Here is a 25,660-nt window from a genome sequence, read left to right as displayed (position 1 = left end):
GGCCGAGGAAGGAGAGCCCAAACCTTGTTTCAATTCTTCTTGCATTACATTCACCCAACATTCATCTTCCAAAGCTTTATTGACATCCTTTGGTTCTAATGGAGAGGTATAACAGATATTTACAATCATATAGAGATAGTCCACTTTGTTCTTCTTTCTAGTGGAAACACCTAGATCACCAATGATGTTACTGGACGGGTGATTCTTGAGGATTTTTCTCGAAGCTTGATAACTAATATTTAGTTCATCTTCATATTCTGAGAGAATATTGTGTTCAAAATTAGTACCAATGTCATGAGAATTGTCATTGTCATTGTCATTTGAAACAACTTTCTGACTTGCCTTGCCACCCCCTAAAGACCTCAACTCAAGTTCATCTTCTTTGAGTTGGTAACCGATTCCCCACCATTAGTATCGTCCTTGACAACATTGGACTCTATGACACACTTTATGCACTTGTTGTAAACTCTATAAGCACGACTATTTCTAGAATACCGCAAAAAGATTCCTTCATCACTATTTGGGTCCCATTTTTTCTTAGGATACTGACGTGCCAATATGTAGCGTGGACTACCAAAAACATGAAATTATTTGACATTGGGCCTTTTCCTCCTCCAAATTTCATAGTTGGTGTGGTCAATGCCAGGACCAAGAGAAATACGATTCTGAATATGACAAGCAGTACTTAGAGCTTCAACCCAAAACTGGTAAGGAACATTATGAGCATCAAGAATGGCACGAGCTATTTCCTGGAGTGTGTGATTCTTCCGTTCAACAACATTGTTTTGTTAAGGAGTAATAGAAGGAGATAACTCATGATGAATACCTTAAGTATAGCAAAAATCAGCAAGTTAACTATTTTCAAATTCCTTTCTGTGATAGCTTTGAAGACGAACAATGTTAAGTCTTTTTTCTCTTTACAACTGAAGACAAAGAGTTTTGAGTACCTGAGCTGTCTCAGACTTCTCTCTTATAAACCTGGGTTGTCATCAACACAAACCATGACATATTTCTTCCCACCGAGACTTTCAACTTGCATAGGTCCCATAAAAAAGCTTCCTTGACCATCAACATTTGGAATATCGATCACAACCTTTTTTATAGCAGCCTTGTGAATAGTCTTAATGTTAACATGACCCAACCGTTTATGCCATAAAGTAGATTCATCATGCTTTGAAACAAAACATTAATGTTGAGAATCAGTTGGAGACCATAAATAACAATTTTTAGAAGATCTCTTACCTTTCATAACAAGAGATTTAATATTATCCGTGACAACACAACCTTCTTTCATAAAGTTCACATTCAGCTCCTGATCATACAACTGGCTAATACTAATCAAATTTGCAGTCAGGCTTTCTACCAGCATTACATCATCAAGCACAAGTAAGCCTAGATAGTTGAGTTTTCCTTTTCCAATTATTTTCCCTATTGCTCCATCATCAAAAGTAACCTATCTTGACCCAACTTTCTTGATATCCGATACATAGCTCATTTTTCCTGTCATATGTCGAAAGCAACCACTATCAAATAACCAATCCCCTTTGGTTGAAGATCGTAGAGATGTAAGCACTGCTACAACGATTTGGATTGTTCCTTTACTCTTCAAACTTGTTTCTTTATAGGAGAACCAAATCCTCTGCCATTTGAATAATTTGGCGACCATGAGCTGTACTCGAGTCTCTGGTAGACATACAACTTGTAGCAATAGGGTCTAATGTGACCCATTTTTCCACAAAAGTGACAGATCCATTACTTTCTTTTTGATTGATTCTTGCTTTGAAATTGACTGGAAATTGTATATTCTAGTCAATCATTAATAAAGTGTTATTAATATTTATTGCAACAAATAATTATTGTTTATCTTGTATTTGTATTGCCTAAATAACCCTAACTCAATAAACTAACATCCTAGACTGTTGTATGAATCTTGAACTGTATGTGGAGACATATGGGGTTCAGTGTTCAAGATACAGCCTAAAGGATCTATAGTATATGGATAAAGTTGGGTACCTTATCCTGATGACACTATAGATACGACCTACTTTGTATTTGATACAAATGCAATGATCCAACACATTTTTGTAGGGGACATGTGAGTAGGGGTATCCTATGCAATGAGTTTGTATAAGACCGGGCCACGAAATAGTAACCACTGGATGTAACTCCGTTGACTAGTTAGATTTCTATTTCACTAGGATGACCTAGGCAACTTAGTCTTAATCCTAATTGAGTGACAGAATCCTATTCATTAGGTATTTCCCTTTGATTTGTATGAGTGAGAGTGACCAGTTCGTCGGCTTAATAAGCCTACCATTTTGGGGACAAGATCGAGTGGGGAGCTGGGAACATAATTTCACGAGATGGAATTCACTTCTTCTCGACTTTAGGGTAAGTAGATGAGTGTTCTCTTAAGTAGTATCTCCGAGACTTGAACAAAGGGCCCTACCCTCTCACTGACTCGAGAAGGATATGTATTTAGTGGTTGGACTATAAATAGGTTGTTCACTAGAGGAGCACTAGTACTTAAGTATACAGAGGTAGCCTAGGGGTAAAACGGTAGTTTGATTCAGCTGGTGCTACGAACACTTGTGAAGGATTAACTTGTTATCATTGGTCTATATCCGTGGACACAGAAATATAACTGTAGTGAAAAAAGTGCAACTACGGGTTTTTAGTGGATTGTACCCACAATTAACGAATATTGTTTAATTTGTTAATGAGTTTAGCCAATTAATATCATATCGTTGAAGCTTCTAATCTGTCGTTCCATGTTTCTCTCCATTTCTAGCTTGTTGATAAAAAAAATGGTTTTGATCACAGATGAAAAAAGAGAAAAATATTGCACATAACAGTTCTGGCCTTTTTACTTCTCTCAAAGAAAAATCCTCCTTTTTCCATTCTTTTTCCCAATTCAATTGACTTCCCAAACCAAAAATTACCAAAGGTTTCTCAAAGCACAGGAAGTTGCTCTTTTGGTGGTATTCTAAAATCCCAATTGGAAAATTGGATTCTCACTTGGTTCTACAAAGATAAAGGTTTTCTAATTTTTGTTTTTCTTTGGTCTTTGTATTATTTCTGAATTGCCCAACGTATGGGTAATTCAGAAATCTCAAATTAGTAATGAGTGTTGGTTTTGTGCTTTCCGCTGTGATAAGGCTTTCATCCCTATAATTGGTATTAGAGTCTTCTCATATATTAATTAGGATTCTGAAATTTGCACTGGTTTTTTGTGGGATTAATTACATTATGAGCGTTATTGCATATTTTAATATATTATAAACATTATAATGTATGGTATTAATGTATGATATATATTTAATTTCATAAGTAACTTAATGTAATTTTTATCTTAAATTAATGAAATTAATAAAGCATGAAGCATGACATTACTTAGTTTAAATATAAAAGTTATATTTAATTGAATGTCTTGAGCATGCTTGTTTGTTTTTCATGGTTGGCTTTAATATAAAGTGTTATGTTAATAAAATTATGAAAACCAAAGATGCATTGAGCATGAAATATCCATAGTATAAATATAAATATTATATTTTTCATGCAATGCATATAGTATGGATTATTTAATTAATTAGAATATGATTGTTAATTATACTAAACCATATAGAGCATGATTATAAGGCTAATCATTAAAATTTGATTTTTTTAAAAAAATTTAATTATTAGAAAATGTCAATTTATAACCTAGAATTGCATGCAAACATAGGATCATAGGATAATTAATTAATTTTAAATTGTTTAAAATTAATTAGACCTAAGATTATTTTAATTCTAATAGGATTAGAATTATTTCTTACTTAGTTTTAAAATAGTTTTAATGAACTAAGTAGGAAAAACATTACTATGATTATAAGGGAACTCTACCGGTTAGGCTTTGTCTAGATTGGAGGTATTTAAGTTGACAGTTTACGAAACATCTTCTATATGGGAACTGACTTGGATCTGAGTTGAATTAATCATTGTTTAATGTTAGTATGCAATGTCACTAGGTTAATTTAAAGGGTTTAATTCACCTAGAAAATAGTGTGAAGACCATTTTATAAGAGTTATAATAGACATAAACTTAGATAGATTGAATTAGTCGGATTTATCTAAGTTAAATAACCCTAAAATACGATAGGACACTTAAGTGGAGGAAAAGTACAAAACGAGATATTTATATTAAATTTTTCTCCTATGTCCTTGTATGTTCAGAACGTGAGATCCATGCTCGACTTCGTGTCTCCTTGGGCGTGGCCTCCCTTTAAAAACTTTTTACATGGGCCAATAACAAGGTGAATGGGGAAAGTGTCTATAGTAAGTGGGAGCATGATACATGTCAATGTATCCTTCAGTCTCCACCCCTAAGTTACCCCGTAAGATTCCCATGATCCACCTACGTGTTGTCCTGGAGCAACCATCCCTTCGGAGAAAAATTATTCCAGTATTAGAATTAGCTGAGAGCTGTCTCATTTCAGAGGAGGAGTGGTTGATCACCCTTCCATGGTTGTTGCTCTAAACCCCTAAAGCATCGTTGTGAAAACTAAAACAATAGTTTATTAAGGTTCTATGATTGATTGTTTTTGCTAAATTGATTATATAGTTTGCAATTGTTTGCTTGTGTTCGGATTGATATCCTAAATCTCTCCTATATTCTCAAAGTTTGTAAACTCTGTATAAACAAATTTTTATTAATAAAGTAATTGTTATTTTATAAGCAAAGACTCAATCCAATAAACTAAAATCCTAGGTTATTTTATGTAATTTAAACATGTATATAGAGACATACTGGTGGATCATGTTTAAATGGCAACCTAAACGGTCTGTAATAGATGGATAAGGTTGGGTACCTTATCCTGGTGACACTACGGATACGACCCTCTCTGTAGATTACAATTTTGTAAAGTGCTACAAATGAACTGATCCTGATCATTCATATGGAGACATGTGAACGGGGTATCCTATACAAAGAGTTTAAGACTAGACCACCAAATGGTTAGTCTCTTTATATAACACCGTTAATAGTAGAGACTTACATTTCACCAGGATGACCATAGGTATGACCTAAATCCTGAGTGATTATAAACTCCTGTCTACTAAGGCGGTCTTTTGATTTGCATGGATGAGAGTGGCCAAATCGCCGACTCAATATGCCTACCATTTTGGGGATTCGTTTGACTAGAGAGCTGAGAACAAAACTACACAAGACAGAATTCACTCATTCCCTAATATCAGGGTAAGTAGATAAATTGCTCTCTTAAGGGCTAATTTCGGGGCTTGAACAATGTGGCCACATCCTCCCTTGACCCGAGAGGGATTTGGTCATAGTTGGACTATGACTTATTGTTCATTATAGGGATTAATGGTGCTTAAGCAGTTAGAGGTAACTACATGGGAAAAACGATAGTTGTACTTATGAGCAATTTATGAAGAGTCATCGCATTGTTGACCCGTTATATCCAATAGATACAGAAATATATTTGTAGTACGAAGAGTGCAATTGTTGGTCTTTAGTAGAGTGACCAACAGTTAATGGATGTTGGGTAATTTATTAAAGAGTTTAATTAATTATCCAAGTACCATTGAAGCTTCAACCTACAGATCCATAAGGTCTCTTTTGTAGCTCAATAGAGATTATTGAGAATCAATTTTGGATTAATTTGAATTGTTTAAATTAATTGAGGGAATTAGTATATTGTATTTGATACATTATAATATAAGTTTATTGGAGAGGAATTAAATATTTGAATATGATTTAAATATTAATTATATGGATGAGATTCATATAATTGAATTTAGTATAAATGTGATTTATATTAAATACCATGCATTGTTGAGAGAAATTAAAACTATAGGTTATATGTTATATTTGATATAACACATAGTATATATATATATATACTAAATTAAATTAATTTTAATTTTAATTTAATTAAAGGTGGGAGTTACAACTCCCTCCCCTTCTTTCTTTCTCAACCAAACGTGCAACAGGGGTGTTAAGTTTTAACGATTCATCTTCTTCCTTTTCTCTCTGAGGGTCAGAAAGATCTCTCTAAAAAATCCCAAGAATTCATAAAGAAGAAAGAAAAAAGTTTTTCTTCTTCTCCCTCTCAAGTTCTCTCCCTCTTTCCAAAATATTTAAAACCCACAACTCTTGAATTTTCAATCCCTAAGGTAAATATAGAAGGTTCATTTGTGGTGGTGGCCATTTGGGATTTTGGAGATTGAGATCTAGATCGAGGAGTTCGTGATTCGGATTGAGGGAATTCGTGAAGACCTTTTGGCTTCAAGGGTAAGATATTCTTTTCCCTAATTCCTCATCAATCAACATGCTGTAATTTTTTCTTTATAATGCATAAATATTTGTTATTCTGTAAAATTTTGATTTTGTGAAAAATAAAATTGGGAACGATCCTGCTTTTACTCGGAACTTCACCGTTCCTTCAGCTTGTGTGATGGGTCAAGGCAAAGATAAATAATACAGTCAATGTTTGTTTTTTTTTTCTTTTTAATTTTCAGCAACGTCTTCCTTAATAATTGCACTTCTTAAAAATGAAAAACTTACTAGTGAAAATTACTCTACGTGGAAGTCCAACTTGAATATGATTATTGTTGTTGATGATCTGCGGTTTATCTTATCAGAGGATTGTCCTCCGAACCCTACTCGTAATGCATCACAGGCTAAGAATGATGCTTATGACTGGTGGATAAAGACCAACGAAAATTTCCACGCCTACATCTTGGCGAGCTTATCTGAAGTTTTGTCCAAGAAACATGAGGTCATGGTAACTATCAGATAGTCAGGAGATGTTTGGACAATCGTCCTATTAGCTCCACCATGATGTACTCAAATACATTTACAACTGCTGCATGAAAGAGGGCACATCTGTTCAAGAACATGTCCTATACATAATGGTCCAATTTAACGTGGCAGAGGAAAATGGAGCGGTCATAGACGAGAGCAGTCAGGTTACATTCATAATGAAATCTCTTCCGAAGAGTTTCCTACAATTTTGCAGCAATGCGTTGATGAACAAAATTCAATATCACCTGACCAGTCTCTTTAATGAGCTACAGACTTACCAATTTCTTATGAAAAATAAGGGACCGGTTGAAAGAGAGGGAAATTTTTCCCATTCTAAATGGAAGTTCCAAAAGGATTCATCCTCTGGAACTAAGTCTGTTCTTTAATCTTCTTCTTCGAAGAAAATTAAAAAAGAAGAAAGGAGATAAGGGAAGGCCTCCCGCCGCTGTTGTAAAAGGTAAGGGAAAGACCAAGATGGCCCACAAGGACAGGTGTTTCCACTGCAATGTGGACGGAGACTGGAAGAGGAACTGTCCTAAGTACCTCGCTGAGAAAAATAAGGAAAATTAAGGTAAATATGATTTACTTCTTTTAGAAACGTATCTTGTGGAACATGATGTTTTAGCAACTAATCATGTTGTTCTTCTTTATAGAAAAATAGATCTTTTCAGCAGCTGAAGGAGGGTGAAATGACATTCATGGTCAGAATGGGAGACGTGGTTTCAGCTAGTGTAGTGGGATCTGCAAAGTTATTTTTTAGAGATAGATTTGTTTTCCTTAAGAATTTGTACATTGTACCAAGAATTAAGAGAAATTTAGTTTCTATCTCTTATCTATTTGAACAATCTTACACTCTAAATTTTCTAAGTAATGAAGTGTTCATTCTTATATGTTTAGCTAGATTAGAAAATAACTTGTATGTATTAAGATCAACCGATGCAAAAGCAATTTTAAATCATGAGATGTTCAAAACTTCTCAAACTCAAAATAAAAGGCAATGATATGTTCAAAACTATAGTTCTTTTTCTCCTTTATAGCATTTAATAATGATTCTTCCAATTAATGTATCTAATGCATTGAGTCAAGTACATTTCATATAATTGATGCAATCTAATTATATATTATATAATCAAATTTCTTCTTGTTAATTTGAATATTTCAAACTAACCCAAAAACTAATTCTCAACATGAATCCATTGAGCTACCAAGGGGATCTTATGGACCTGTAGCTTGAAGCTCCAACAGTACGTGAATAACTGACTAAACTCTTTAATCACGATATCCACCATCCGTTAACTACCAGACATTCTACTAAAGACTGACAGTTGCACTCTTCGCACTACAGATATATTTATGTGTCCATTGGATATAACCAATCAACAGTACGATGACCCTTCACAAAGCGCTCATAAGTACAGTCGGGCCAATTCATCGTTTTGCCCCTGTAATTACATCTAACTCCTTCAGTACTATTGATTCCTCTAATGAGCAATACATCATAGTCCTACTATAATTAAATCATTCTCGGGCCAAGAGAAGGTGTGGCGCCATATTGTTCAAGTCCTGGAATTAGCCCTTAAGGGGAAAATTTATCTACTTACCCATGAATCGGGGAAGAAGTGAATTCCGTCTTGTGTAGTTGAGTTCCCAGCTCCCCAATCAGACGAATCCCTAAAGTGGTAGGTTTGAGTCAGCGATCTGGCCACTCGCACCCATATAAATCAAAGGACCGCCCTCATAGGCAGGAGTTCCCAACTCACTCAGGATTAAGGTCATGTTACCTATGGTCATCCTAGTGAAATGAAAGTCTTTGTCATGAACAGCGTTATATAACGAGACTAAAAATTTCGTGGTTTGGTCTTATACAAACTCTTTTGTATAGAGCATTCTCACTCGCATGTCTAATACTTGAATGGTCAGGATCATACCATTTTTAGCACTTTACAATACTTGTAACATCTACAAAACGGGCCACACTCGTAGTGTCAACAGGACAAGGTTTCCCTCCATTATCCATCTACTACATACCATTTAGATTATCACTTAAAGCACGATCCACTTGTATGTCATCACATACATGCTTAAGTTACAACGATAACCAGGGATCTTAGTTTATTGGTTTGTGATTAATGCAACTAAAATATCTCATATTTCAAAGATTGTAGTGAAGAAAATATCTCATATTATTACATCACAAATGTTTATTCATATACATGTTTACAAACTACTGGACCCTATGAGATTTAGGGCATCAACTCTAACAACCACCCACTTGTTTTAAAACTAGTGGGGTGTACAAGAAAAATACAAGTACAAATCAATAAACTAGGGCACAAAAGCCCAGTATAACAAATTCTCCCACTTGCCCAAGTCCAGTCGTGAATGGTCCCATAGACCTATGCTTTGAAGGTGACCTTCAAAGACTGTAGCCATGAGAGCCTTCATAAACAGATCAATAATAGTGTGCTTCGAAGCTATCTTCGTGGCAATCACGTCTCCTCGATGCACAATCTCTCTGATAAGATGGTATTTCCGCTCGATATGTTTGTCGCGCTTGTGACTCCTAGGCTCTCTGGAATTCACCACAACATCACTATTATCACAATAAAGAGTGATGGGCCTAGACATGTTTGGAACAACTTCCAGATCAGTCAGGAACTTCCTGAGCCAAGTGGCCTCCTTAGCAGCTTCACAAGCTGCTACATATTCGACCTCCATAGTGGAGTCAGCGATGCACCCCTGCTTAGTGCTTTACCATATTACAGCTCCTCCGTTAAGAGTGAACACTGATCTTGAAGTGGATTTTTTAGAATCCTTATAAGTCTGAAAATTAGAGTCTGAGTATCCAGTAAGGACCAAAACCTTAGATCTATACACAAGCATGTAGTCCCTCGTTCTCTGAAGATACTTGAGAATATTCTTGACGGCAATCCAGCGACCCTGTCCTAGATTAGACTGATATCTACTAACTATCCCCACAGCGTAGCATATGTCAGGTCTAGTACATAACATCACGTACATCAAACTTCCAACGGCAGATGCATAGAAGACCCATCTCATTTCCTCAACCCCTTGAGGTGTCTTAGGACATTGCTCCTTAGACAATGTAACTACATTACGAAAAGGCAAAAGGCCCCTCTTAGAGTTCTGCATCGAGTACTTGATCAACATCTTGTCAATGTATGATGCCTGAGACAGCATTAGCAATTTGTTCTTTCGATCCTAAAAGATCTGAATCCCAAAAACAAACTGAGCCTCTCCTAAATCTTTCATTTGGAATTGGGTCGCTAGCCAGTTCTTAATTGAATTCAGTAAACCTACATCATTCTCAATGAGTAGGATATCATCTATATATAACACTAGGAATACTACTGAACTTTTGATGATTTTCTTGTAGACACAAGGCTCATTAACGTTTTGGTCAAAGACATAAGATTTGATCACAGTATCAAACCTTATGTTCTAAGATCGAGATGCCTATTTCAGTCCATAAAGGGACCGATTTAGTTTACAAACCCTTTGCTTCTGACCTTGGGCTATGAATCCCTTGAGTTATGCCATATAAATGGTCTCCTTAAGATTACCATTCAGAAAGGTAGTCTTGACACCTATTTGCCATATAAATAGTCATAATATGAGGCAATGGACAAGAGGATGTTAATAGACTTAAGCATGGAAACCGGTGAGAAAGTCTCCTCATAGTCAATCCCTCCACCTAGGTATAACCCTTTGCCACAAGTCTAGCCTTGAAGATTTGCACCTTCCCATCAGCACCCTGTTTCCTCTTGTAGACCCATTTACAACCTATAGGTTTAACCCCATCAGGTTGATCTACAAGATCCCACACTAAGTTGAAGAACATAGACTCCATCTCGAGATCCATGGCTTTGACCCATTCATCTCTATTAACATCCTCCATTGCCTTCTTATAAGACAATGGATCCTCAACCTTGCCATCAGCTACCATAGCCAGGATTTCAGTTAAACCCATATAGAGAACAGGTGGGTTCCCAACCCTCCCACTACGTCGAGGTTCCCTCAACTCTTGGGGTAGATTTGACCTACTAGATGAACTTCCATCAACAACTCTTGTTGAAGTGGCAAGCCCTTCAACAAATCTTGTTGAAGTTTCAGTAGTGTCTTTGGAAAGTTCACTCAATACTATTTTACTTCACGGACTATGCTCCCTTATATGATCCTCCTCAAGGAAGGTAGCGTTTGTCAACACAAACACCCTGTTTTCCTTAGGATCATAAAAGTAACCTCTTTGTGTCCCTTTAGAGTAGCCTAAAAAATAGGCACATCCTCGATCATGGTTCGAATTTCTTAGGATTAGCCTCAAGTATATGTGCTGGGCAACCCCAGATGTAGAAGTGATGCAAACTAGCTTTACACCCGTTCCACAACTCCAAAGGTGTTCTGACAACGCTTTTGGGAGGAACACAGTTGAGGATATAGGTTGTAGTCTCTACTACAAAACCCCAAAACGAGTATAGTAAAGAAGCATAACTCATCATTGACCAAACCATGTCCAACAGGGTTCTGTTTCTCCTCTCCGATACACCATGCTGCTGATGTACCAGATGCTGAGAGTTGGGAAACGATTCCATTTCTATCAAATAGTTCTAGAACTCAGAATCCAAAAACTCTCCACCCCGATCTGATCGAAGTGTCTTAATCCGTTTATCTAATGCGTTTTCAACCTCAGCCTTGAACTCTTTAAACTTCTCAAAGGATTCTGACTTATGTTGCATCAAATAAACATTGCCATACCTCGAGTTATCATCAGTAAAAGTGATGAAATACTCGTAACCTCCCTTGGCTCGCTCATTCATCGGACCACAAAGGACTGAATGTACTAACTCTAAAGGCACTTTGGCTCGATAACCTTTTCTAGTAAAAAAAATCTTTTAGTCATCTTGCCTTCAAGGCATGTCTCATACACAGGTAAAGAATTTTCCTCTAACTTGTTTAGAAGTCCATTCTTCACCTATCTCTCAATCGAAGATGGAGGGAATTTGTTGAGCATTTTCTTTAGGAGAAAGTTTAAGTCGTTTATTTTGAGTTATGACAGATTTAAACATCTCTATGTTATGGAGGGAATTTGTTGCTAATGGTCTTAGCACATACAAATTATTTTCCAGTAATGTTGAACATATCTCAACACCATCTTTTAAAATGAATACTTTATTCATCGAAAAATTGAGGGAATATTTGCATTCAAGCAGACACTTTACAGAAATTAAGTTCCTATTTAACTCGGGAACAACATTTACATTATATAAAATGATAAGCTTATTCTGTAAAGTTAACTGGAGGCCTCTCACTACCACAATTGAGACGACGTGCCCGATGCCTACTCGCATCGTCATCTCACTAGCCTCAAGCTACTGCCAGGATCTAATCCTCTGAAAAGAAGAACAAACATGATTAGTGGGCCCAGAGTCTATGATCCAGGCAGAATCATCATTCTCCATTAAATAAGTTTCCTAAACTAGTAAATCACATTTACCTTGTCTGCTCTTGGCCTTAGCGGTTTTCCTCTTCTTGAGCCAACGTGGGCAGTTCCACTTCCAGTGCTCGTCCTGGTTGCAATGGAAACATTTTTCTTTTTCAATCGGCACTGGTTGCCTACCCTGCTGTGCGACAGGTTGTGGGTTAGTCGGTGTCTTCCCCTTCCCCTTACTACCCTTCTTCTTTTTCCACTTGTTAGTGTTAGAAGAAGAAGGTGCAGACTTAGTTTCTGAGGTTGAACCTTTGTAGAACTTTTTAGATGATGAAGCAATATTTTCCCCACCAACTATCTTCTCCTTGCTTTTTAGCAAGGATTGGAACGTCTGCAACTCGTTGAGGAGAGTTGTAAGGGTGTAATCAACCCTGTTCAGAACAGCGTTGCTTACGAAGTGCAGTAAGCTTTCTGGCAACATTTGTAGAATAATGCTAACCTGGCTGCCATCATCGATGCGGGCCCCATTCATCTCCGCCACATTAAAGTGGACTATCATGTTTAGAACATGTTCTGGGACAGATGTACCCTTCTTCATTTTGGAGTTGAAGATGCTTTTGAGAGCTTCATGGTCTGTCTCTTATACACATCTAGATGTGTATAAGAGACAGGATGTACCCTTCTTCATTTTGGAGTTGAAGATGCTTTTGAGAGCTTCATGGTCTGTCTCTTATACACATCTAGATGTGTATAAGAGACAGGATGTACCCTTCTTCATTTTGGAGTTGAAGATGCTTTTGAGAGCTTCATGGTTGAGCTGCTTGGACGGTTGTCCGAACATTCTCTTTAGGGACTCCATGATATCACATGCAGTGACCATGGGCTCATGCTTCTTGGCCAAGACATCGCTTATGCTGGCCAAGATGTTCGCTCGAGCCTTCTCGTTAGCTCGTGTCCATCGTTCATGCGTGTCTCGAAAGTTTCGAGCAACTGTAGAAGCTGAAATAGAAGGACACTTCTCCGTAAGGACGAACCGAAGATCATCAATGATTAAAATAGTAAGTATTAAAATGGTAATTATCACCAGTTAATTTTTCGGTGGCTAATAACGCTAATGTCGCGGTTGCCATAATTAAAGCTAATGTCACGACTGCCATAATTAAAGCTAATGTCGTGGTTTCCATAATTAAAAGTTTCTGAAACAAACATGAACAAACTTAATAAGTTTTTGCATTACCACTTTTAACACCACTTTTAGGTTTTAGCAAAATAGTTTTATTGTACCCTAAGTGAAAGACATCTATTTTGCAATGATGTCCCAGCGAGGCAGGACAAAAGTGTTGGGGTGATCAAGTGCCCCTTCACTTAGATGAGACATTTTTAACCATCAGACAGAAACAACTCTTGTAACTGACTCTAACAGTCACCATTTTTTTTGGTCTAGAATACGTTAACCTTTAACAATTTCAGTAAGTGTAACCCCTCATTTTAGGCCTTAGAGTTTGGCCCTAATGTACCGCCCTCATAGGCAAGAGATCCCAACTCACTCAGAATTAGGGTCATGTTACCTATGGTCATCCTAGTGAAATGAAAGTCTCTATCATGAATGGCGTTATATAACGAGACTAAACATTTCGTGGTCCAGTCTTATACAAACTCTTTTGTATAGAGCATCCCTGCTCACATGTATAATACATGAATGGTCAGGATCAGACCATTTGTAGTACTTTAAAACACTTGTAACATCTATAAAGCGGGCCACACTCGTAGTGTCAACAGGATAAAGTTTTCCTCCTTTATCAACTACTACAGATCATTTAGGTTATCACTTAAAGCACGATCCACTTGTATGTCATCACATACATGCTTAAATTACAGCGATAACCAGATATCTTAGTTTATTGGTTTGTGGTTAATGCAACTAAAATATCTCATATTTCAAAGACTGTAGTGAAGAAAATATCTCATATTATTACATCACAAATGTTTCTTTATATGCATGTTTATAAACTACTGAACCCTACGAGAGTTAGGGCATCAACCCTAACTAGTACATGGAATCCAGTCCCAACTCTCAGCTCCTAGTACACCTTAGACAACGATGTATAAAAAAGGAGAAATAGAACCTTGTTAAACATGGTTCGTTCAATGATGAGCTAGGCTCAGTTGCCCAGCTCGTTTTGGGGGTATAAAGTAGGGACTGCAGTTCACATCCTGAACAACGTTCCCTTCAAGAGTGTTTCTGAAACACCTTTCGAGTTATGGATGGGGCGTAAACCTAGTTTGCACTACTTCAAGTTCTGAGTTTTCCAGTAAACGTGCTTCTGACAGATCTTAAGAAACTGGAACCTTGTTCAAGGTTGTGCCAATTTCTTGGCTACCCAAATGAAACGAGAGGTGGTCTTTTCTACGACCCACAAGAAAATAAGGTGTTTGTATCGAAAAATTCTACTTTCTTGGAGGAAAACCACATGAGGGATCACAAACCACATAGTAAGATAGTGTTAGGAGAAGCAACTAAAGAGCCAACAAGAGTTGTTGATAAAATTGGTCCTTCAACAAGAGTTGATGAAGAACCTAGTTCTTCAAGCCCGTCTCGTCCTTTTCAATCGTTGAGAATGCCTCAATGTAATGGGAGGGGTGTATCATGACCTGACTACTACTTGGGTTTAACTAAAACTCAGGTCGTCATACCTGATGATGGCGTTAAGGATCCATTGTCTTATTGATAGGCAATGATATAAATAAGGACCAATGGGTCAAAGCCATGGACCTTGAAATGAAGTCAATGTACTTCAATTTAGTACAGGAGCTTGTAGATCTACTTGAAGGGGTAAAACCCATAGGGTGCAAATGGATCTATAAGAGAAAAAGAGATGCAGTTGGGAAGGTACAAACCTTCAAAGCTAGACTTGTAGCAAAGGATTATACCCAGAGAGAAGGAATTGACTATGATGAAACCTTTTGTCTTGTTGCTATGTTAAAGTTTGTAAGAATTCTCTTGTCCATAGCCACATATTATGACTATGAAATATGGCAAATGGACGTCAAGACTGCCTTTTTGAATGGTAATCTTGAAGAGAATATCTTTATGTCTCAGCCTGAAGGGTTCATAGTCCAAGGTCGGGAGTAAAAGGTTTGTAAGCTGAATTGATCCATTGATGGGTTGAAACAAGCATCCAGATCTTGGTGAAGGAAATTGAACACAGGATTTCCATGAGCAGCGGAAGGATCTTTCCAAATTTCAATCATATATGAACTTTACAATTACAATCACAAACGGAAACATACGGTTATGCATAAAATAGAAATTACAAATGTTTTACTACAGATCAAGGGAAGAATCAACACACCTTTGCAGACTCATCTACAAGTTCCTTGATCACGAACGCTCGATCATAGCAACATAGCAACACATAAACGTTCGTCCAACACGATCGCTACACAGCACGATCACCGCGCACTCGAACTAAGCGATCGCCAAGGTCACGAACACCCCGAACACTATGAACAGACTCCACAGAACCTCGACTGTGTCGAGTTGAGTATGACACCACCAAAAAGGTTACCTGGTATTCTCGATGTGAGAATCAAGAGGGTGGGCTCTGTGTGGACTTGGTTTGAGGCAGACAACTAGAGAAACCACAATCGTGTAAACGATTAAGCAAGTAGGAGATGGAACAACCTATCGTATAAGTCGATGCCCAATCGTTTAGAAAAAGCTATGCAATCATCTAGCAAAAGCTATGCGATCGTTTAGCTCATCGTCTAGCTGAGTGTCTATCGTGTAAGAACATTCCACGATCGCTTAGCTAAGTCCAAGCTGTCGCTTAATAAATCTAATTTACTTGACAACTTCTCCGTGAATATTTTCCAAGATTGGAAATCTCAAATCAATCTTACTAAAATTAGGAAAACATTTTTCCTTTTATCTCACGGTTACCATGAAACTACCAATAACCTCCCACTCAATTGGTTATTAGAGAAAACGAGATAATTATCCAATAATTTAATATTATTATAAATATAAATGATAACTAGCTTACCATAATATATTTATAACCTATAGTTTTAATATTTCGTCTCATGAAACATATAAACCATAGCTCTTTTTCTTTTCCATGGTACTTAATGTAAATCTTATTTACATTAACCCTCCACTTGATGTATCTCATACACCATACCGATCATATCATATATAATTGAATTATCTCTTGTCAATTTGAACATTTCAAATCAACACCAAGAACTGATCCTCGACTTGAATCCATTGAGCTACCAAGTAGGGGTGATCATTCAAACTGCAAAAACTGAATCGTTTCTAAAAACCGAATCGAACCAAACCAAAAACTCAGTGAAACCAAAAAATTTGGTTCAATCCGGCTTGAATAAATTTTGAAACTGAATTACTTCAGTTCGATTCGGTTTCACTTTTGAAAACTGAATTTGAAACCAAATCGAACCGTTTTTAACTAATATATATATATATTTATTTATTTATATATTAAAAAAAAAGTAAAACCGAACCGAACCGCTTTTTAATTAAAAAAGAATATAACATGAATTTTTTTAAAATTCCAAAATCAAATTTGAAACCGAACTAAACCGCATATATACGGTTCGGTTCGATTTCACATTTTAAAAAATTCGGTTCGGTTCGGTTTGACCACCGAACCGAACCGTTTCCACCCCTACTACCAAGGGGACCTTATGGACCTGTAGCTCAAAGTTTCAATGGTACGCGAATAACTGACTAAAATCTTTAGTCACGGGATCCACCATCCGTTAACTGCCAGGCACTTCACTAAAGACCAACAGCTGAACTCTCCTTTCTTCAGATATATTATGTGTCCAGCTTAACCAATCAACAGTGCGACAACCCTTCATAAATCACTCGTAAGTACAGCTCAGCCAATAACGGTTATGCCCCTATAGTTACATCTAACTCCTTAAGTATCACTGAATCCCCTAATGAATATAAGTCATAGTCCTACTATGACTGAGTCCTCTCTTCCAAAGAGAAGTTGTGGCCAATATGTTCAAGCCCCGAAATCAGCTCTTTAGGGAGCAATCTATCTACTTACCCTTAGTTCGGGAAAAGAATGGATTCCATCTTGTGTAAGTGAGTTCCCAGCTCCCAGATCAAACAAGTCTCCAAGAAGGTAGACATGTTGAGTTGGCAATTTGTCCACTCCCATCCATACTAATGAAAGGATCGCCCTCCAAGGCAGGAGTTCTCAAAACACTCAGGATTGAGGTCGTGTCACCTATGGTCGTTTAGGTGAGATGTAAGTCTCCAATATCAACAACGTTATATACAGAGTCTAGCCATCTCGTGGTCCGATTTTATACAAACTCTTTGTATAAGACACCCCTGCTCGCATGTCTTCACATGAATGGTCAGGATCTACCATCTGTAGTAGTTTACAATACTTGCAAACCTCTACAAAGCGGTTCATATCCGTAGTGTCACCAGGATCAGGTATCCCACTTTAATCCTTATACGACAGACCTATATAGGTTATCACTCAAGGCATGATCCACTTGTATATCTCATATACATGCTTAAGTTTACACAAGATAATAATGAAGCTTTGTTTATCGGATATGAGTAAACGCCAGAATGAAAGAACAATTATTTTATTCATAAAATAATGTGTATAATTACAAACAATGAGATACTGAGAGAATTAGGACACCAATGCCAACACTCTGAACATTAAACTTAATACTGCAATCAAATTTTTTGGTTTTGACCAAAATGTTGATGAGTCTTGTTGATGCATTTTAAATATGCAATGGAGTGAGTGCTATATGATGTCTTATTAACACATTGTTTTACCAAGTTAAACCCAAGTATAAATCCAACTAGAGTCTTGGTGAGCCTATGGTCGAACTCAGGGATTGCGTTCTATATATGTGTTGGCAAATATTATTGCGATATTGGTGTGATTTGTGTACTATATATATGATGATTTTGATTTTGTTCTATTGCTAGAATAAAGAGTGATGAATGTGATGGAAATCACAATAAAAAAATGAAACAATCCATGTGAGAAGTAAAAGATTCGAATGAATAAAGGTAGGGTTAAAAAAAATATTCACTATCATTTCTAAGTAAATGCATAAATCATGCGTTCAAGCAAACTACTCAGAAACTACAACCTACACTTCTTAGTGTATTTAACCACCATATCCTATCTCTAAGATGCATGCGATGAGTATTTGATGCAAAAGATGTTTCTTTATTTCTAAAAATGCTCCTTTCATGTTTTATGAGGTCTAAATCTTTGGCCTTTTCGAACGTATATTTAATCTACTCAGAATAATTTTTTGACTTATTCAAATAGTTTATAAAGCATACATAAAACAACTTGAATGCATGATTAAGCCTTACTTAGTTCATGTTAGCTGCAATGTTTCTCAATCCATAAAGAAATTAGTTGCTCGTGGTAAAAGTTGAGGAGATGGATAAAAGGTAAATTGTAGATGCATTCTTATTGATAAACAGGAGTCTTTCAACATTTTACACAATATAAATAACAACTGTGGAAGAAAAGAGAGAGATAGAGAATCAAGTCGTGGTATTAAATTCCTTGCTCTCTTCGGCTTTGTAGATACCTGCTTCACAAAGAGTGTGTTGAAGGTGAGGTTGTCTTCTTGCTTCCAGAGAGAAATAGTAAGCTTTCATTTAAGATTACACCAGGGCTCGAAGGAGAAGTGTTTTTAAAGTAGAATTTGGGCAGAGTTCTTCTCCAATGTCTTACAATTTGGCTATTAGCTATCCTTTATTATTTTATTTTTTTTGCATGGAAATATTTTTAGGTATTTATAGGCAACAATAAGCAACTTTTTCTTCTCTCACTAATGATTATGCTGATAAGGTGCATTAATTTTCATACCCTGATGCATCGCCTGCTCCACGTCAGAAGTTCATTGGCTTTTCCGTGAAGCTTTCTTGTCAACTACCAACTTGGTCTCTGATTTGATTTCCACCGCCCATACGTCATGTCATCCTCTATCGCATAAGGCTACCAACTTGTTCAACTATGTGATTCTAATGTTGGAGTTAAGAATTCCTTGCGATCGCATAAGTAGATTTCCTACACCCAAAAAGCACGATTTTTATATATTTCATAGATAGTGAGACTTGGTGTATGTGTGATCGCATGATATGATTATTTTTATGAATTCCTTATCAACCTGTCGCATTTTCAAAGCTTTTTCCTAATTTTTTTTAGATAAAAGAGGTAAATAACTTGTATTTCTACAAGTTATCACACCCCCAAACTTAGAACAATGCTTGTCCTCAAGCATATATTTAGAGTCTTAATATATCTTGAACATTTTGATGCATCGCCTAGACCTCTCAAAGTGCCTCTAACTCTAGATTTGCTAGACTAGTGGTTTCTTTTGTTTTATTCTTCTACCTATGGAATTATTTTTAGCCTTTAGATGCGGCAAGCTTATTCTTCAAAATTCCCTTGCTTATTTCTAAATCGGTTTTATATTCCGTTTTCAGGAATGGGCTTTTGGTTTAAAATTAAAAATCTTCTCCTTGGTGCACTTATTTAGGTTTGATCATGCGCTAATCCGAGCATCTTACTTTCATTTTAGGTTGCCCCCATGGGTTTCATGTAGACATCCAACTACGAGCAAGGTGCTCTTTTCAGACTTAACTCATGCCTTCGAAGTTTTAAACATGGCAGCAGAGTTGCGATCAATTAATTCATGCGTTGATCAAAATTCCCACCTTCGTTTTGGCTTATCCCCATGGGTGTCATGTAGACATCCAACTACGAGTAGGTTTCGATCTCAACGCCATTTTTTTAATGATAAGAATATTTCAAGAGATTTTAGGAGATTTTTTCTAAGAAAAAAAACTTGATTTTTAACGCATTTAGCTCAAACCTCCCACCCCCAAATTTAGAGGGCAACAAGGTTCTCATTGTTGAAAATCGGATTACGCGATGGCTTCAAAAGGATATCGCAAAAGAGGTTTGAGATAAAGCTTGAACGCATACTAATTTCAAGAAATATTTTCTAAGGCAAAGTCTTAAAGCTTAGTACTAACACTAGTCATACTAATCATTGTGTTGGTAACACAGTGTCATCATTGAGGTGATTTGTGCAATGTAACAAAACACAAAATATTATTAAGCGATCAAGAAAGATATGCAGAAGACAAGCTAAAAGAAAAGGCAAAGAAAAGTTGGCACTTAAAATGGAATTCATAGTCATTAATTATAAAAGTATGAGATGATAAATATAAAGATAAAAAAAATAAAAAGAAAACACCCCCAAATTTAATTTTCACCCGTATCATTGTTATTTTGCTCCTGCGGTGGGGCGTTTTCTTCTGGGAATCGTAAAGAAGCTTAGAGATGCAAGGGAATAGCTGGTTCAACCACGAGGCGAGCCACGACATCTTGGAAAACTGAATCATGAAGTGAAATTGCTCGTGTTGCCTTTTGTTTGTTGCCGATTGAAGCTTCTAGTAATGGTATGTTGGTGTTGAACTTCTTGTACTTGCCGTTGGGAAAATTCTCTTAACTCATTGTGTTGCGTAACAAATTCTTGTTTTTGTCGCATCAAGTCATTCATTTAAGTTGCGATCATGTTCTGTTGTCGCAAAAATTCATCAAGACCTCCTAAGATAGGCTCACAAAAGTCATTATGAAGGAATTTGTACCATTCATCAACTTTTGGGTCAACTTATTCAGACGCGTTAGAGTTCTGGTGTTGGCTTCTTTCTTCAGCTTGGTGTCCGCTGTCCTTACTAACGCATGATCCTCCGCCTACTTCTTGTGTTGAGTAGGTTTTGGAGGGGCTTGGACTTGTTGGGTTCACTGCTTTACTGGCTGCTTCGGCTGACTCTCGGCCTGCGCCGTGGGTAATCTCATAAGGTGGTGGAGAGACTGGCTTGGGAGTATGCCTCTCACTTCCACTTGCGCACAGTCTTGTAATCAGCGGCGGGAAGAACAATTGCCCCCTTGGTTTTGAGAACAAGGTCCATATATGCCCTACGATAATGAAGCCAACGTTGATCGGAATCATCCACATTATGTGGTAAATTGCCATTACGCGTTCTCTTGAAACGGAGTGGTCATGCATCGTGGGGAACAACTTCATGTTTATGAAGTATAGCCACATATTTGCCTCAGGCGTCAAGCTGTGTGGCTATAGAGTCTTCATTCCCTTAGCTGACGTGGTTCATTTAATCCCTAGTTGGGCGACCATTTTTAGCGCATCTTTCTATTCTTCAGCAATTGGCTCAGTCTTCCAATTTATATATATCATTGATTTTCCTAACGTCGAATCCTATTAACGCATCCCCAACATGTGCACTGTATCTATCCAAATGCAGCGTCCCATTATAGAATACACAAACCATTGTTGGTTTGATCGTTCTAGCCTTTTCACAGAAATCTCTCCACTTCATCGTATCAACAATTTCTGTGATGAAGGTGACAATGGTGCGTTCTCTAGGAAAAATCTCATTTCCATCAAGATCTGCAGCCTCTTCTTTGGTGTTCTCTCTTCCTCGATTATAGGGCATTTTGCCCTTTTCTTCCCTTTTCGACATCACTTTTCTCGACGCCGCTTCCTTCTTCGTGGTCGTTGCCTCCATCTTCTCTAACTGCTTCTTCTTGGTCGCTAACTTTTTCTTCTATTCTTCCTCCTTCAAGATCCTCTTTTTTTCTTGAATCTTCTTCAAATTACGTTTGATGCATTGGGACTTCTCCCTACAGGCTCTTTTTCCTTATCATTTTCTTCCTCCTATTCTTTTTTAAACTCTAGTGTGACACATTTTGCACTATCCATCGACTCATCCGACCTTGCTTGCAATGAGGCCTCAACTCTCATGATATAGTTCTGTCGCGATGATGAGGATTTTGGCTTCGTTTCTCAGCTCTTGAAAGCCATCGTTAACCTCCGTGGCCTTAGTGGCCAATTTTTCAGCCAAACAAGGAGGCGATCATAATGATTACTTCTTCTTTACTTCTCCTTTTTCCTTCCTTCGCATTCTTCCACTAAAGGTACCCTTCATTTTCATCTACAAGATCGATGCATTGAACCTCCATCTTATTGCCTTGTTTCTTCGCCTTTTTCTTTTCAAATGCGGCGAACATCTTTTCAAGGGGCTCTTCCTTGACGCTTATAAGGCTTGGTGCATTAGATGCTAGCGCCTCAAGGCTACTTACCACATGGTCAAATCTAGCTCCCACCTTTCTTGGCTAGTCGACAAAGCCTTCATCTTCGAAGGAATCGAACGACTTTAAATTTTAAAGAATATCTCCTTATACCTCTCGCTCATCCCTTCGCCTTACTTTTGTTAAATTAGAAGTCCATGGTTGAATGTATTCTTGTGGGGATGACGAGCATGACAACGCGGATTCAAGTTGGATCATAAAGGCAGTCTTGATGAGGTTAAAGCTGAATGGTGGAAGAGCCACCATATTTGGTGGCGAAGCATATACCGGTACGAGGGCGATCAGGAAATTTATAAGTTAGAGGTTGGCCGATGGTGCTATCACCTCATAGAAAGAGGAAGAGGTGGCAGTGTGGGTGGAAGAGGTGACATTTTGGTGAGCCATTGGTGTAGAAAGGAAATGTCGATGATTGGAAGGCTTGGTGAAGAGAAAAGAAGGTGATGATCGTTCGGACAAGCTACTCGCAAAATTATAATAGTTTAGGGTTCTTCGAAAAGCGTAGGAAGGAAACGGGAAAGAAATGGGGTTGAAATAAACGCACGAGGGGAGAATAAACGATTGGTCGCTTGTCTCGAGGATTGATGTCGTCATGATGCACGTGCAATGAATGAGTGATGTGAAAGAATGTCAGGTGGTGCTTCTGATAACATCTTTTCATTATCTTAATGGTCAGGTTTTATCGTTCGAGGTTCCCTCACCTACGATGAGTTTGACTGAGATGCGTTGAGTTACGATTCAAACGCATTCCAAAACTGATCGCAACACTGACGCTTCTAAACCCTATTCTTAGCCCACACCGATCCGATCTTATGAAGCAATCATTGTTCACAAAAAGTTCAAGAAAGCAATTAATTTAGGAAATAAGCAAAATAAAAGAAAAACATAAAAGGATAAAAAATATATATATAATAATGTTTATATATATATATATATATATATGATGCGTCCCTGAAAAAAATGACAGCTTTTTCAATGTTGGGACTTTAAAATAATCATTATTCGGGCTTTCCCAAATCGATGAAGGTTTTTTCATGATCAAAATCACCTCCAAAATATGGCTTGATCCTTTGGCCATTAACTTTAGATGCGTTTGACCCATCTCCTTAATAATAAAGGGTGTCGACCAGTGCAACTTCAATTTTCCTAGAAACAAACATAGACGTGAGTTGAATAACATGACTTTTTGGCCAACTTTAAAAGTTTTCTTTCTAAGGCGTTGGTCATGGCAACGCTTGATGTGGTCTTTGAAGATCCTGGCGTTTTGTATGCTTCATCTAGCTCTGGTAACTGCAACTTCGTTGCTTCTTCCGATGTGAGTTGAGCTTCTTGGTGGCCCAGAATACCTTATGTTCAAGTTCCAAAGGCAAATGGCATGCTTTACCAAAAACAAGCGCATATGGGGACATTCCGATAGGCATTTTATACGATGTGCGATAGGCCCATAGTGTCTCATCCAGCTTTTGTGCCCAATCTCTTTGCGTTAAATTAACAAAATTTTAAGTATTGATTTGATTTCCCAATTGGACACCTCAACTTGATCATTTGTTTAAGGATGGTAAGTTGTTATGATTTTGTGATGAACGTTATATTTAACCAGAAACTTGCTTACAGTGCGATTGATGAAATGAGTTCTTTCGTCGCTTATGATGGTACATGGGGTGCCAAAGCGAGTGAAAATATTTTTCTGTAGAAATTTCGAGACTGTTGTCGCGTCATTTGTAGCACATGAAATTGTTTCACCCCATTTTGAAACATAATCAACGACTACCAGAATGTAGTTGTGGCCATTGGAGACGGGAATGGGCCCATGAAGTCAATTCCCCATCCATCAAACAATTCAATTTCTAGGACAACGTTCAACGACATCTCATTTCTTCCAAAAACGTTCCCAGTCCGTTGACAGTTGTCACACTTTATAACATAGTCTTTGGCATCTTTAAACAATGTGGCCCAATAGTACCCAGCCTGAAGTACTTTTGCTGGTGTGCGCTGACTTCCAAAATGGCCATCGAATGGTGACTCATGACATTGATATAAGATGTGATTAAAGGAAGTTTCTACAATGCATTGCCTTAGGATATGATTTGGGTCTCTTTTATAAAGATGTGGCTCGTCCCAGTAGTAAAACTTACATTCATGCATAGGTTTACTCTTTGGTTGCGAAGTATATTCCTTTGGGAATTACTTGAAGACCGTACAATTAACAGTGTTTTCATACCAAGGCAAGAATTCATCAATTTTTAATATTGCTTCATTAGGAAAACAAGCGTTCACTTCTAGCTGGTGGTGATCACATCCAACATTCTCAAGTCGCCACAGAATCTACAACTTTATTTTATGATCCTTTGTGGCCAATGATTTCAGTATCAAATTCTTACAAGAGTAATACCCATCTAATTGATCGCAGCTTCGGGTCCTTCTTGGTCATAAGATATTTGATGGTCGAATGATCCGTATGAATGATTCTCCTATGCACAGTCTGAATTTTTGCACAGTGAAAACTACTACAAGCAATTCCTTCTCGGTTGTTGTATAATTCTCCTGTGCACTGTTGATGATTTTTTTTCTCATACGCGATTGTATGGAGAACTTCATCCTTGCGTTGGGCTAAGGATGCACCCATCGCATAATCGTTCGCATCGCTCAATTTGAATGGTTTTGACCAGTCTGGTGTGATCGAAGTAGGTGTTGTGATTAATGCTTCTTTTAATGTTTCAAATGCTCTTGCGTAGTTTGGATCAAATTCGAAAGGTCTATTTACTTCCAACAATAAATTCAATGGTCTTGCGATTTTAGAGAAATCCTTCATAAATTTGTGGTAGAATCCAGCATATCCGAGGAAGCTTCGAAGTTTTTTCACGTTGGTAGGCGGTGAAAATTTTTCTATGGCATCAATTTTGGCTTTGTCAACTTCCAGTTCGGATTTAGACACCTTGTGCCCAACCACAATTCTTTCGATCACCATGAAATGACATTTCTCCCAATTTAGAACCAGGTTGGTGTCTTAGCATCTCTTCAAAATCTTCTCAAGATTCGCTAGGCATATTTCATATGTCTTGCCATATACTTAAAAATCATCCATAAAAATTCCAACCGACTCTTCAAGGATATAAACTGCAGTCTCCACTACAAACCCCAAAACGAGTCCGGTAAGGAAGCGTAACTCATCATCTATTGAACCATGTCCGACAAGGTCCT

The sequence above is a fragment of the Benincasa hispida genome, chromosome 2 (genome assembly GCF_009727055.1).
Source record: "Benincasa hispida cultivar B227 chromosome 2, ASM972705v1, whole genome shotgun sequence".
NCBI classification, from domain to species: domain Eukaryota; kingdom Viridiplantae; phylum Streptophyta; class Magnoliopsida; order Cucurbitales; family Cucurbitaceae; genus Benincasa; species Benincasa hispida.
This window is presented reverse-complemented; position numbering follows the sequence as displayed.